Source organism: Sinohyriopsis cumingii, chromosome 17 (genome assembly GCF_028554795.1).
Source record: "Sinohyriopsis cumingii isolate HCF-2022 chromosome 17, ASM2855479v2, whole genome shotgun sequence".
NCBI lineage: Eukaryota > Metazoa > Mollusca > Bivalvia > Unionida > Unionidae > Sinohyriopsis > Sinohyriopsis cumingii.
Window position 1 is genome coordinate 28,040,913 of NC_142977.1, and position 13,390 is coordinate 28,054,302.

Consider the following 13,390-nt stretch of genomic DNA (forward strand, 5'->3'; position numbering starts at 1 on the left):
CACTACAAATATAGATCTTTCAAAAATTCAGAAAACATCCATCTCCGAAACACCACCCAGGCTAATTAAACAACCAAAAGTACGTTTTACGCTACACGATGGAAAAAAATCTGAAACAAACCATTCTATCTTCCACAACTCATACCATGAACTCCTCACCGAATTTAAAAACTACACCAGAATTTACACTGATGGATCAAAGGATGAGGAAAAGGCTGCTGCAGCCTTTGTTTGTGGAAATCACACAACGCAAGTTCGCTTACCAAATGGAGCATCAATTTTTACAGCCGAAATCACAGCAATAGACCTTGCTCTGCAACATATAGAAAAGAACCGTATTTTAAACTGTATCATCTTCTCCGACTCGCTATCAGTACTCCAGTCACTACACAATAGAAAACTGGGGAACCCATTATTGAAAAACATACTCGTAAAAAATACCGAGCTGAGTGTCTCCCACAATATAATATACTGTTGGTTACCTAGCCACATTGGTATTAAAGGTAACGAAAAAGCAGATCGCGCTGCTAAAATGGCCCTTTCTCAAGAACCAACTGATTTTAAAATACCATATACTGATTTGAAAACTTGTATCAGAAAGTTCTTACGTCTGAAGTGGCAGGCATCATGGAATGATGCTGTAAATAACAAACTTCACGCAATCAAACCAACTCTAGGAGAATGGACTCCTTCCTACAGAACCATTCGTAGGGAGGAGGTAGTCATTGCAAGAATCCGAATTGGTCATACTTATATCACCCACACCCACATACTAAAAGGTGAAGACCCACCAGAGTGCGTTTCTTGCAATGAACCATTCACTGTCAAGCACTTTATGATAGAGTGCTTTGACCTACAACCTACACGCGATCGTTATTACATTGCGCATGACATGAAAGAACTTTTTGATAATATAAACATCACTCGTATTATAGAGTTCATGAAAGCTGTAAATATTTACTCTAGACTCTGACTTTTATGCTATCACCTTGTGCAGTTTTATGCAATATATATACCGTCCCATTTTAATAACTATTCATCTTTTTTACATCTCCTGTTGATCGGGAAGCTTTATTTTGCACCGTTACCATCTTACCGTTTTTAATTTCAACCATTTCATTTTTTATATCTCTGGTCGATATAGGACCTTTTATAAGTTTTAAAAGATTATACAAATAACACTTTGTTTGGCGCTAAATAGCCTAAAAGTGCTGATGCGCCGTTAAAAACAAACAATCAATCAATCAATCAATCTAAACTCTGACTTTTATGCTATCACCTTGTGCAGTTTTATGCAATATATATACCATCCCATTTTAATACTATTCATCTTTTTTACATCTCCCGTTGATCGGGAAGCTTTATTTTGCACCGTTACCATCTTACCATTTTTAATTTCAACCATTTGTTCTTTTATATCGCTGGTCGATATTGGACCTTTTATAAGTTTTAAAAGATTATACATATAACACTTTGTTTGGCGCTAAATAGCCTAACAGTGCTGATGCGCCGTTAAAAATCAATCAATCAAGCAATCAAGCCAACTCTAGGAGAATGGACTCCTTCGTACAGAACCATTCGTAGGGAGGAGATAGTCATTGCAAGAATCCGAATTGGTTTGTTTGGCGCTAAATAGCCTAACAGACCTGATGCGCCGTTAAAAATCAATCAATCAATCTTTTCAAGGTTGCCAAACAAAAGGAAAATGAGGTTTAATTACAATGGTCCAAAGACATCATGAATCTTTTCTGGTTTTCATGCAAGACTGCTAGCAGCTATGAACAATTTTTGGTGAGATTTATGTCCTTGTATTTTTGAACAGATATATGTAAACGTTTGCAACTGTATATTTTTTGTATGAAATCAAAATTACAGTGCATAATCCTTATCTTCTGATTTCTTTTAATATATAATTTAGCCATGTATATACATCACCAAATCTTGTACGTATGTAGTCTTTTGAAAGTAATTTACTTGAAATGTGATAGTAATTATAGGTTACTGCATTTGTATTGGAAAATATGAACAAGTTTTTCTGATGGACACTGCACGACCTTGGGAGTGCAGTATATCCATCAGACAAACGAGTTCATATTTTCCCATATAAATGCAGTAACCTTTTTATTATATCTCATTTTCTTATTCTACTTTAGGCCTGATTATATAAACAAAAATACACTACAAGGAACAAAGTAACGGAATGTATGCCGTATTCCAAACTAAATACCTAACAACAGATTCATCATTACACAACATTATTAATACACACATAACTCCGCCCAGATAGCCCCCTGCGGGTCCGGGATTGTAGAATTGGCCCGACGTGCCTCGCTACGTGTCGTAAAAGGCGACTAAGTAGAGGCAATCTGTTTGCCGTGGGGTGCGTCCCGTGTCGGAGGAGGAAAGGATCCTGGTAGTTGAGCAGAGGCTTTCCCTGCAACACACTACTTTGGCCTCTACTTCTCTTAGACGGGTGGTCGGGATGGGCCCGGTTCCGACAAATCGGCTGGTCACGCCGAGCCCTAGGAGGTCTTTATTTACTCTCTCACCTTCTTTATCTGTCTCCGTGTATCTCTCTTGATACCACCGTGGCCCCTAAATTCTCTTCCTTTATCTTTCCCTTTTCCAAGTCTTAGAAGACTTCCTTGAAGGCGGTGGCTTAACGGGTCAATCAGGGGGTAATTTTACCGACCTTAGAAATTGGTGACTTCAGGGTCAATCAAAGGTAATTTTATCAACTGAGTATGGCATCTGTGTATCCCTGACACTTGAAAAGTGTGCCCTTGTTGGGCTCCTTGATGGGTGGGGAGCACGGGTGCTGAATTTTTATTCAAGCCAAAATGGAAAATCAAAAAAATCAAAATAAGCGTACCAAAACGGGAACTGACTCAGATGATGAACCATGTAGTGTGGAATCGTTTCCTCGCTTCATGGTCATCAAATCAAAAGATGAAACCAAACCCCTAGCCGCACTATCGCCATTTATAATCGAAAAGACTATACTTGGATTAGTCGGCAAACCAAAAAGCGTTAAAAAGATTAAATCAGGTGGTCTGCTTGTGGAGTGCGAACGTAAAGCACACACTGAGAACATTCAAAAAATTAAGGTATTTCATGACATCCCAGTGACTTGTTTCGCACACACATCTCTAAATACATCAAAAGGCGTCATTCGTTGCCGTGACTTGGCTGGAGTCAGCGACAAAGACATCGTAGAGGGGATGAAAAGTGAAGGTGTCACTGCAGTTCGTAGGATTCGTATCAAACGAAACAGCGATCTGCAAGACACCAACACCATTATACTCACCTTCAACAGACCAACGGTACCTAAAGTTGTCAAAGTTGGGTTCTTACAAGTTAGGGTTGAGGTATACATACCAAATCCCCTCCGATGCTACAAATGTCAAAAATACGGTCATCATGAAGACCGCTGTTCCAGAAACCAAGTATGTGGACGATGTGGAGACCCTTCTCATCGGGAATCCGAGTGCAAAGCCACTCCGCATTGCGTCAACTGCGGCAAGGAACACCATGCAAATTCAAAAGATTGCGATATATGGAAACAGGAGAAGGAAATCCAAAGGATCAAATACACATCCAACATCCCGTATCCAGAGGCCAGGAAGCTTGTACAAACTTTAACATCACTCCCCGGCCCATCCTTCTCAACCATAGTAAAGAGCAATCAAAAAGCAACGAAAGACGCCCAAACCCAAACAGACCCACCTGAATCCCCTTCCGTCTCGAACATATCGCATTACAAACCCCCAAAAAACTCAACATCGACGCAAACAACGTTCAACAATCCTCCACCATCAAAATCACCAAACAGTAAGAAAAAGTCGACAGCAAATAGGCAGCAAAAAGAGTCTGATGACCCAATAAAACTGCACAATAGGTTTGGAGACTTTGAGGATATGGATGCAGAAGAATCTGCTCCATGTCCTCAAGGTGGCTCCAGACCTAACAACAAAAAATTCACCCCCGTACTTCCTCCAGATAAATAACCAAAGACATTGCCTCCGCGAAAGGTCTAACCTAGCTCCAGAATCTTCAATATAAACTTGTAATGAAGAACACCATCATACAATGGAACTGTAGAGGACTTAAAGCCAACTACAATGATATTCTTTTGCTCTTAAACGAACGTGATCCTGCAGTACTATGTCTTCAGGAAACATTTTTGAAAGATACAGATAACATCACACTTAAAAACTACTCCCTGTTTAACAACTACTCTCATAATGTTGACAGAGCCTCAGGAGGAGTCTCTGTTATTGTGAACAACAGAGCCCCTCATAGCGTCATCCCTCTAAACACAAATTTACAAGCCACTGCTGTGAGCGTCACTCTGCATCGGGTGATTACCTTTTGTTCTATCTACATACCACCAAACACCAATTTAGTAACAAATGAATTAGACGACCTTGTTCAACAACTCCCCGCACCCTTTATTCTACTCGGTGATTTTAATGCCCATAACATTTTATGGGGTTCAAATCACATAAGTGACAGAGGTCACAAAATAGAAGACTTCATTTCCAGACACGATTTGTGTCTATATAATACCAAATCACCGACATATTTACACCCAGGAACGGGTACATACACGTGTATTGATTTGACAATTTGTACCCCATCGCTGCTTTTGGACTATGAATGGAAGGTCGCTGATGACCTTCACAGCAGTGATCACTTTCCAATCTCTCTTAACAATACCAACGTTACAATTGACGAAGCAGTTCCACATTGGAATTTAAAGAAGGCCGACTGGGCCAAATTTGAAACACTTTGTACAACTAGACTTAATAGGGATATTGTCTTAAACGATAATAACCCTTTTCAATATTTTACTTCTTTTTTAATCGACAATGCAGAAGAATCCATTCCCAAGTCCTCACCAAACGGTAAAAAACTCTCAAAACCATGGTTCACAAAAGAATGTAAAGAGGCCATTAGACAACGCCGAGAAGCACTGAAAAATTTTAATAATCGTCCAACACCCGAAAATTTAACTAAGTACCGTATTGTTCGGGCCAATGCTCGCCGCACGATTAAACAAAGTAAAAGAACATCATGGAAAAAATGTTTCAACTCTAAACTCTCGTTCCTCTATAAAGAAAGTTTGGGACACGATCCGCAAAATCAATGGAAATAGGAAATACAATTCCTTTCGACATCTCAAAGTAAACAACAAGAATATCAATTCCAAACATGCCATTGTTAACATACTTGCTGATAGCTTCTCAAAAAATTCCTCATCCTCTAATTACTCAGAAGCATTCAGAAGATTAAAAACTCACAAAGAAAAGACACGGTTGAAATTCACATCGAATAACTCAGAAAGTTATAATCAACCGTTTACAATGTATGAGCTGAGGGAATCTCTGAATAAGGCCCACGATACATGCACTGGGCCTGACGAAATACATTACCAGTTTTTGAAACACCTCCCAGAACCTTCATTAACAGCCCTTCTAGAAATTTTCAACAATTTATGGATTACTGGTAATGTACCTAAAATCTGGAAAGAGGCAACAGTAATACCAGTTCCCAAACCCGGTAAAGAGAGCGCAGATCCTAACAGCTATCGACCAATTGCACTCACAAGCTGTGTGTGCAAAACAATGGAACGAATGATCAATTCTCGGCTTGTCTGGTACTTGGAAACTAATAATTTAATATCTCCTTTCCAAAGTGGCTTTCGATATGGCCGGAGCACCAACGATCATCTGGTTAGAATAGAAACATTTATTCGAGATGCATTTATCAAGAAAGAACACTTAGTAGCGGTTTTCATTGATTTAGAAAAGGCCTATGACACGACATGGAAGTACGGGATACTAAATGACCTGCACGATCTAGGTCTAAAAGGCCGTCTGCCCTCTTTCATATCCAACTTTCTCTCCGACAGAGAATTCAAAGTACGAGTGGGCTCTACCCTCTCAGATCTGCACGAGCAAGAGATGGGTGTGCCCCAGGGCAGTATTTTATCTGTGACGCTCTTTAACATCAAAATTAATAGCATCACCAAGTGTTTGACTCCTGGTGTGGATTGCTCCTTATATGTTGATGATTTTCTAATATGTTATCGGTCAAAGCACATGCATACAATTGAACGACAACTGCAGCAAAATATAAACAAAATTCAAAATTGGGCCAATGCAAACGGTTTCAAATTCTCGAAATCAAAAACGGTATGCATGCATTTCTGTCAGTTACGAAAACATCATGATGAACCGAACCTCACGCTGGATGGAACACCTATTCCAGTTGTTGAGGAAACCAAATTTTTAGGTATAATCTTTGACAGAAAACTGACCTTTATTTCACACCTAAAGAACTTAAAAGCTAAATGCTTAAAAGAACTTAATCTACTTAAAGTAGTAGCTCACACTGACTGGGGTACTGATAGAAAAGTCATCCTAAATTTATACAGAACGTTTATTCGCTCCAAACTAGACTATGGTTGCGTTGTGTATGGTTCTGCCAGAAAAACGTATCTTAAAATGCTTGATCCAATTCGTCATCAGGGAATAAGACTGGCTCTGGGAGCATTTAAAACATCCCCGTGTGAAAGCCTTCTAGCTGAGGCGAATGAACCATCGTTATCGCATCGTAGAGAAATGCTTTCCGCACAGTATGCTCTGAAATTAAAATCAAACCCTCTGAATCCTGCTTTTTCGGCTGTTTTTCAACCCAAATACAAAACTTTATACGAAAATAAACCAAACGCCATACCTTCCTTTGGCATTAGAATATCATCCAGCCTTGACACTACAAATATAGATCTTTCAAAAATTCAGAAAACATCCATCTCCGAAACACCACCCAGGCTAATTAAACAACCAAAAGTACGTTTTACGCTACACGATGGAAAAAAATCTGAAACAAACCATTCTATCTTCCACAACTCATACCATGAACTCCTCACCGAATTTAAAAACTACACCAGAATTTACACTGATGGATCAAAGGATGAGGAAAAGGCTGCTGCAGCCTTTGTTTGTGGAAATCACACAACGCAAGTTCGCTTACCAAATGGAGCATCAATTTTTACAGCCGAAATCACAGCAATAGACCTTGCTCTGCAACATATAGAAAAGAACCGTATTTTAAACTGTATCATCTTCTCCGACTCGCTATCAGTACTCCAGTCACTACACAATAGAAAACTGGGGAACCCATTATTGAAAAACATACTCGTAAAAAATACCGAGCTGAGTGTCTCCCACAATATAATATACTGTTGGTTACCTAGCCACATTGGTATTAAAGGTAACGAAAAAGCAGATCGCGCTGCTAAAATGGCCCTTTCTCAAGAACCAACTGATTTTAAAATACCATATACTGATTTGAAAACTTGTATCAGAAAGTTCTTACGTCTGAAGTGGCAGGCATCATGGAATGATGCTGTAAATAACAAACTTCACGCAATCAAACCAACTCTAGGAGAATGGACTCCTTCCTACAGAACCATTCGTAGGGAGGAGGTAGTCATTGCAAGAATCCGAATTGGTCATACTTATATCACCCACACCCACATACTAAAAGGTGAAGACCCACCAGAGTGCGTTTCTTGCAATGAACCATTCACTGTCAAGCACTTTATGATAGAGTGCTTTGACCTACAACCTACACGCGATCGTTATTACATTGCGCATGACATGAAAGAACTTTTTGATAATATAAACATCACTCGTATTATAGAGTTCATGAAAGCTGTAAATATTTACTCTAGACTCTGACTTTTATGCTATCACCTTGTGCAGTTTTATGCAATATATATACCGTCCCATTTTAATAACTATTCATCTTTTTTACATCTCCTGTTGATCGGGAAGCTTTATTTTGCACCGTTACCATCTTACCGTTTTTAATTTCAACCATTTCATTTTTTATATCTCTGGTCGATATAGGACCTTTTATAAGTTTTAAAAGATTATACAAATAACACTTTGTTTGGCGCTAAATAGCCTAAAAGTGCTGATGCGCCGTTAAAAACAAACAATCAATCAATCAATCAATCTAAACTCTGACTTTTATGCTATCACCTTGTGCAGTTTTATGCAATATATATACCATCCCATTTTAATACTATTCATCTTTTTTACATCTCCCGTTGATCGGGAAGCTTTATTTTGCACCGTTACCATCTTACCATTTTTAATTTCAACCATTTGTTCTTTTATATCGCTGGTCGATATTGGACCTTTTATAAGTTTTAAAAGATTATACATATAACACTTTGTTTGGCGCTAAATAGCCTAACAGTGCTGATGCGCCGTTAAAAATCAATCAATCAAGCAATCAAGCCAACTCTAGGAGAATGGACTCCTTCGTACAGAACCATTCGTAGGGAGGAGATAGTCATTGCAAGAATCCGAATTGGTTTGTTTGGCGCTAAATAGCCTAACAGACCTGATGCGCCGTTAAAAATCAATCAATCAATCTTTTCAAGGTTGCCAAACAAAAGGAAAATGAGGTTTAATTACAATGGTCCAAAGACATCATGAATCTTTTCTGGTTTTCATGCAAGACTGCTAGCAGCTATGAACAATTTTTGGTGAGATTTATGTCCTTGTATTTTTGAACAGATATATGTAAACGTTTGCAACTGTATATTTTTTGTATGAAATCAAAATTACAGTGCATAATCCTTATCTTCTGATTTCTTTTAATATATAATTTAGCCATGTATATACATCACCAAATCTTGTACGTATGTAGTCTTTTGAAAGTAATTTACTTGAAATGTGATAGTAATTATAGGTTACTGCATTTGTATTGGAAAATATGAACAAGTTTTTCTGATGGACACTGCACGACCTTGGGAGTGCAGTATATCCATCAGACAAACGAGTTCATATTTTCCCATATAAATGCAGTAACCTTTTTATTATATCTCATTTTCTTATTCTACTTTAGGCCTGATTATATAAACAAAAATACACTACAAGGAACAAAGTAACGGAATGTATGCCGTATTCCAAACTAAATACCTAACAACAGATTCATCATTACACAACATTATTAATACACACATAACTCCGCCCAGATAGCCCCCTGCGGGTCCGGGATTGTAGAATTGGCCCGACGTGCCTCGCTACGTGTCGTAAAAGGCGACTAAGTAGAGGCAATCTGTTTGCCGTGGGGTGCGTCCCGTGTCGGAGGAGGAAAGGATCCTGGTAGTTGAGCAGAGGCTTTCCCTGCAACACACTACTTTGGCCTCTACTTCTCTTAGACGGGTGGTCGGGATGGGCCCGGTTCCGACAAATCGGCTGGTCACGCCGAGCCCTAGGAGGTCTTTATTTACTCTCTCACCTTCTTTATCTGTCTCCGTGTATCTCTCTTGATACCACCGTGGCCCCTAAATTCTCTTCCTTTATCTTTCCCTTTTCCAAGTCTTAGAAGACTTCCTTGAAGGCGGTGGCTTAACGGGTCAATCAGGGGGTAATTTTACCGACCTTAGAAATTGGTGACTTCAGGGTCAATCAAAGGTAATTTTATCAACTGAGTATGGCATCTGTGTATCCCTGACACTTGAAAAGTGTGCCCTTGTTGGGCTCCTTGATGGGTGGGGAGCACGGGTGCTGAATTTTTATTCAAGCCAAAATGGAAAATCAAAAAAATCAAAATAAGCGTACCAAAACGGGAACTGACTCAGATGATGAACCATGTAGTGTGGAATCGTTTCCTCGCTTCATGGTCATCAAATCAAAAGATGAAACCAAACCCCTAGCCGCACTATCGCCATTTATAATCGAAAAGACTATACTTGGATTAGTCGGCAAACCAAAAAGCGTTAAAAAGATTAAATCAGGTGGTCTGCTTGTGGAGTGCGAACGTAAAGCACACACTGAGAACATTCAAAAAATTAAGGTATTTCATGACATCCCAGTGACTTGTTTCGCACACACATCTCTAAATACATCAAAAGGCGTCATTCGTTGCCGTGACTTGGCTGGAGTCAGCGACAAAGACATCGTAGAGGGGATGAAAAGTGAAGGTGTCACTGCAGTTCGTAGGATTCGTATCAAACGAAACAGCGATCTGCAAGACACCAACACCATTATACTCACCTTCAACAGACCAACGGTACCTAAAGTTGTCAAAGTTGGGTTCTTACAAGTTAGGGTTGAGGTATACATACCAAATCCCCTCCGATGCTACAAATGTCAAAAATACGGTCATCATGAAGACCGCTGTTCCAGAAACCAAGTATGTGGACGATGTGGAGACCCTTCTCATCGGGAATCCGAGTGCAAAGCCACTCCGCATTGCGTCAACTGCGGCAAGGAACACCATGCAAATTCAAAAGATTGCGATATATGGAAACAGGAGAAGGAAATCCAAAGGATCAAATACACATCCAACATCCCGTATCCAGAGGCCAGGAAGCTTGTACAAACTTTAACATCACTCCCCGGCCCATCCTTCTCAACCATAGTAAAGAGCAATCAAAAAGCAACGAAAGACGCCCAAACCCAAACAGACCCACCTGAATCCCCTTCCGTCTCGAACATATCGCATTACAAACCCCCAAAAAACTCAACATCGACGCAAACAACGTTCAACAATCCTCCACCATCAAAATCACCAAACAGTAAGAAAAAGTCGACAGCAAATAGGCAGCAAAAAGAGTCTGATGACCCAATAAAACTGCACAATAGGTTTGGAGACTTTGAGGATATGGATGCAGAAGAATCTGCTCCATGTCCTCAAGGTGGCTCCAGACCTAACAACAAAAAATTCACCCCCGTACTTCCTCCAGATAAATAACCAAAGACATTGCCTCCGCGAAAGGTCTAACCTAGCTCCAGAATCTTCAATATAAACTTGTAATGAAGAACACCATCATACAATGGAACTGTAGAGGACTTAAAGCCAACTACAATGATATTCTTTTGCTCTTAAACGAACGTGATCCTGCAGTACTATGTCTTCAGGAAACATTTTTGAAAGATACAGATAACATCACACTTAAAAACTACTCCCTGTTTAACAACTACTCTCATAATGTTGACAGAGCCTCAGGAGGAGTCTCTGTTATTGTGAACAACAGAGCCCCTCATAGCGTCATCCCTCTAAACACAAATTTACAAGCCACTGCTGTGAGCGTCACTCTGCATCGGGTGATTACCTTTTGTTCTATCTACATACCACCAAACACCAATTTAGTAACAAATGAATTAGACGACCTTGTTCAACAACTCCCCGCACCCTTTATTCTACTCGGTGATTTTAATGCCCATAACATTTTATGGGGTTCAAATCACATAAGTGACAGAGGTCACAAAATAGAAGACTTCATTTCCAGACACGATTTGTGTCTATATAATACCAAATCACCGACATATTTACACCCAGGAACGGGTACATACACGTGTATTGATTTGACAATTTGTACCCCATCGCTGCTTTTGGACTATGAATGGAAGGTCGCTGATGACCTTCACAGCAGTGATCACTTTCCAATCTCTCTTAACAATACCAACGTTACAATTGACGAAGCAGTTCCACATTGGAATTTAAAGAAGGCCGACTGGGCCAAATTTGAAACACTTTGTACAACTAGACTTAATAGGGATACTGTCTTAAACGACAATAACCCTTTTCAATATTTTACTTCTTTTTTAATCGACAATGCAGAAGAATCCATTCCCAAGTCCTCACCAAACGGTAAAAAACTCTCAAAACCATGGTTCACAAAAGAATGTAAAGAGGCCATTAGACAACGCCGAGAAGCACTGAAAAATTTTAATAATCGTCCAACACCCGAAAATTTAACTAAGTACCGTATTGTTCGGGCCAATGCTCGCCGCACGATTAAACAAAGTAAAAGAACATCATGGAAAAAATGTTTCAACTCTAAACTCTCGTTCCTCTATAAAGAAAGTTTGGGACACGATCCGCAAAATCAATGGAAATAGGAAATACAATTCCTTTCGACATCTCAAAGTAAACAACAAGAATATCAATTCCAAACATGCCATTGTTAACATACTTGCTGATAGCTTCTCAAAAAATTCCTCATCCTCTAATTACTCAGAAGCATTCAGAAGATTAAAAACTCACAAAGAAAAGACACGGTTGAAATTCACATCGAATAACTCAGAAAGTTATAATCAACCGTTTACAATGTATGAGCTGAGGGAATCTCTGAATAAGGCCCACGATACATGCACTGGGCCTGACGAAATACATTACCAGTTTTTGAAACACCTCCCAGAACCTTCATTAACAGCCCTTCTAGAAATTTTCAACAATTTATGGATTACTGGTAATGTACCTAAAATCTGGAAAGAGGCAACAGTAATACCAGTTCCCAAACCCGGTAAAGAGAGCGCAGATCCTAACAGCTATCGACCAATTGCACTCACAAGCTGTGTGTGCAAAACAATGGAACGAATGATCAATTCTCGGCTTGTCTGGTACTTGGAAACTAATAATTTAATATCTCCTTTCCAAAGTGGCTTTCGATATGGCCGGAGCACCAACGATCATCTGGTTAGAATAGAAACATTTATTCGAGATGCATTTATCAAGAAAGAACACTTAGTAGCGGTTTTCATTGATTTAGAAAAGGCCTATGACACGACATGGAAGTACGGGATACTAAATGACCTGCACGATCTAGGTCTAAAAGGCCGTCTGCCCTCTTTCATATCCAACTTTCTCTCCGACAGAGAATTCAAAGTACGAGTGGGCTCTACCCTCTCAGATCTGCACGAGCAAGAGATGGGTGTGCCCCAGGGCAGTATTTTATCTGTGACGCTCTTTAACATCAAAATTAATAGCATCACCAAGTGTTTGACTCCTGGTGTGGATTGCTCCTTATATGTTGATGATTTTCTAATATGTTATCGGTCAAAGCACATGCATACAATTGAACGACAACTGCAGCAAAATATAAACAAAATTCAAAATTGGGCCAATGCAAACGCTTTCAAATTCTCGAAATCAAAAACGGTATGCATGCATTTCTGTCAGTTACGAAAACATCATGATGAACCGAACCTCACGCTGGATGGAACACCTATTCCAGTTGTTGAGGAAACCAAATTTTTAGGTATAATCTTTGACAGAAAACTGACCTTTATTCCACACCTAAAGAACTTAAAAGCTAAATGCTTAAAAGAACTTAATCTACTTAAAGTAGTAGCTCACACTGACTGGGGTACTGATAGAAAAGTCATCCTAAATTTATACAGAACGTTTATTCGCTCCAAACTAGACTATGGTTGCGTTGTGTATGGTTCTGCCAGAAAATCGTATCTTAAAATGCTTGATCCAATTCGTCATCAGGGAATAAGACTGGCTCTGGGAGCATTTAAAACATCCCCGTGTGAAAGCCTTCTAGCTGAGGCGAATGAACCATCGTTATCGC

At 39.5% G+C, this 13,390-nt stretch overlaps 1 pseudogene; it reads left to right on the forward strand.

Annotated features, from left to right (window-relative positions):
- The window catches only part of LOC149778314 (uncharacterized), a 146,944-nt pseudogene that overhangs the window by 98,082 nt on the left and 35,472 nt on the right, over positions 1–13,390 (forward strand).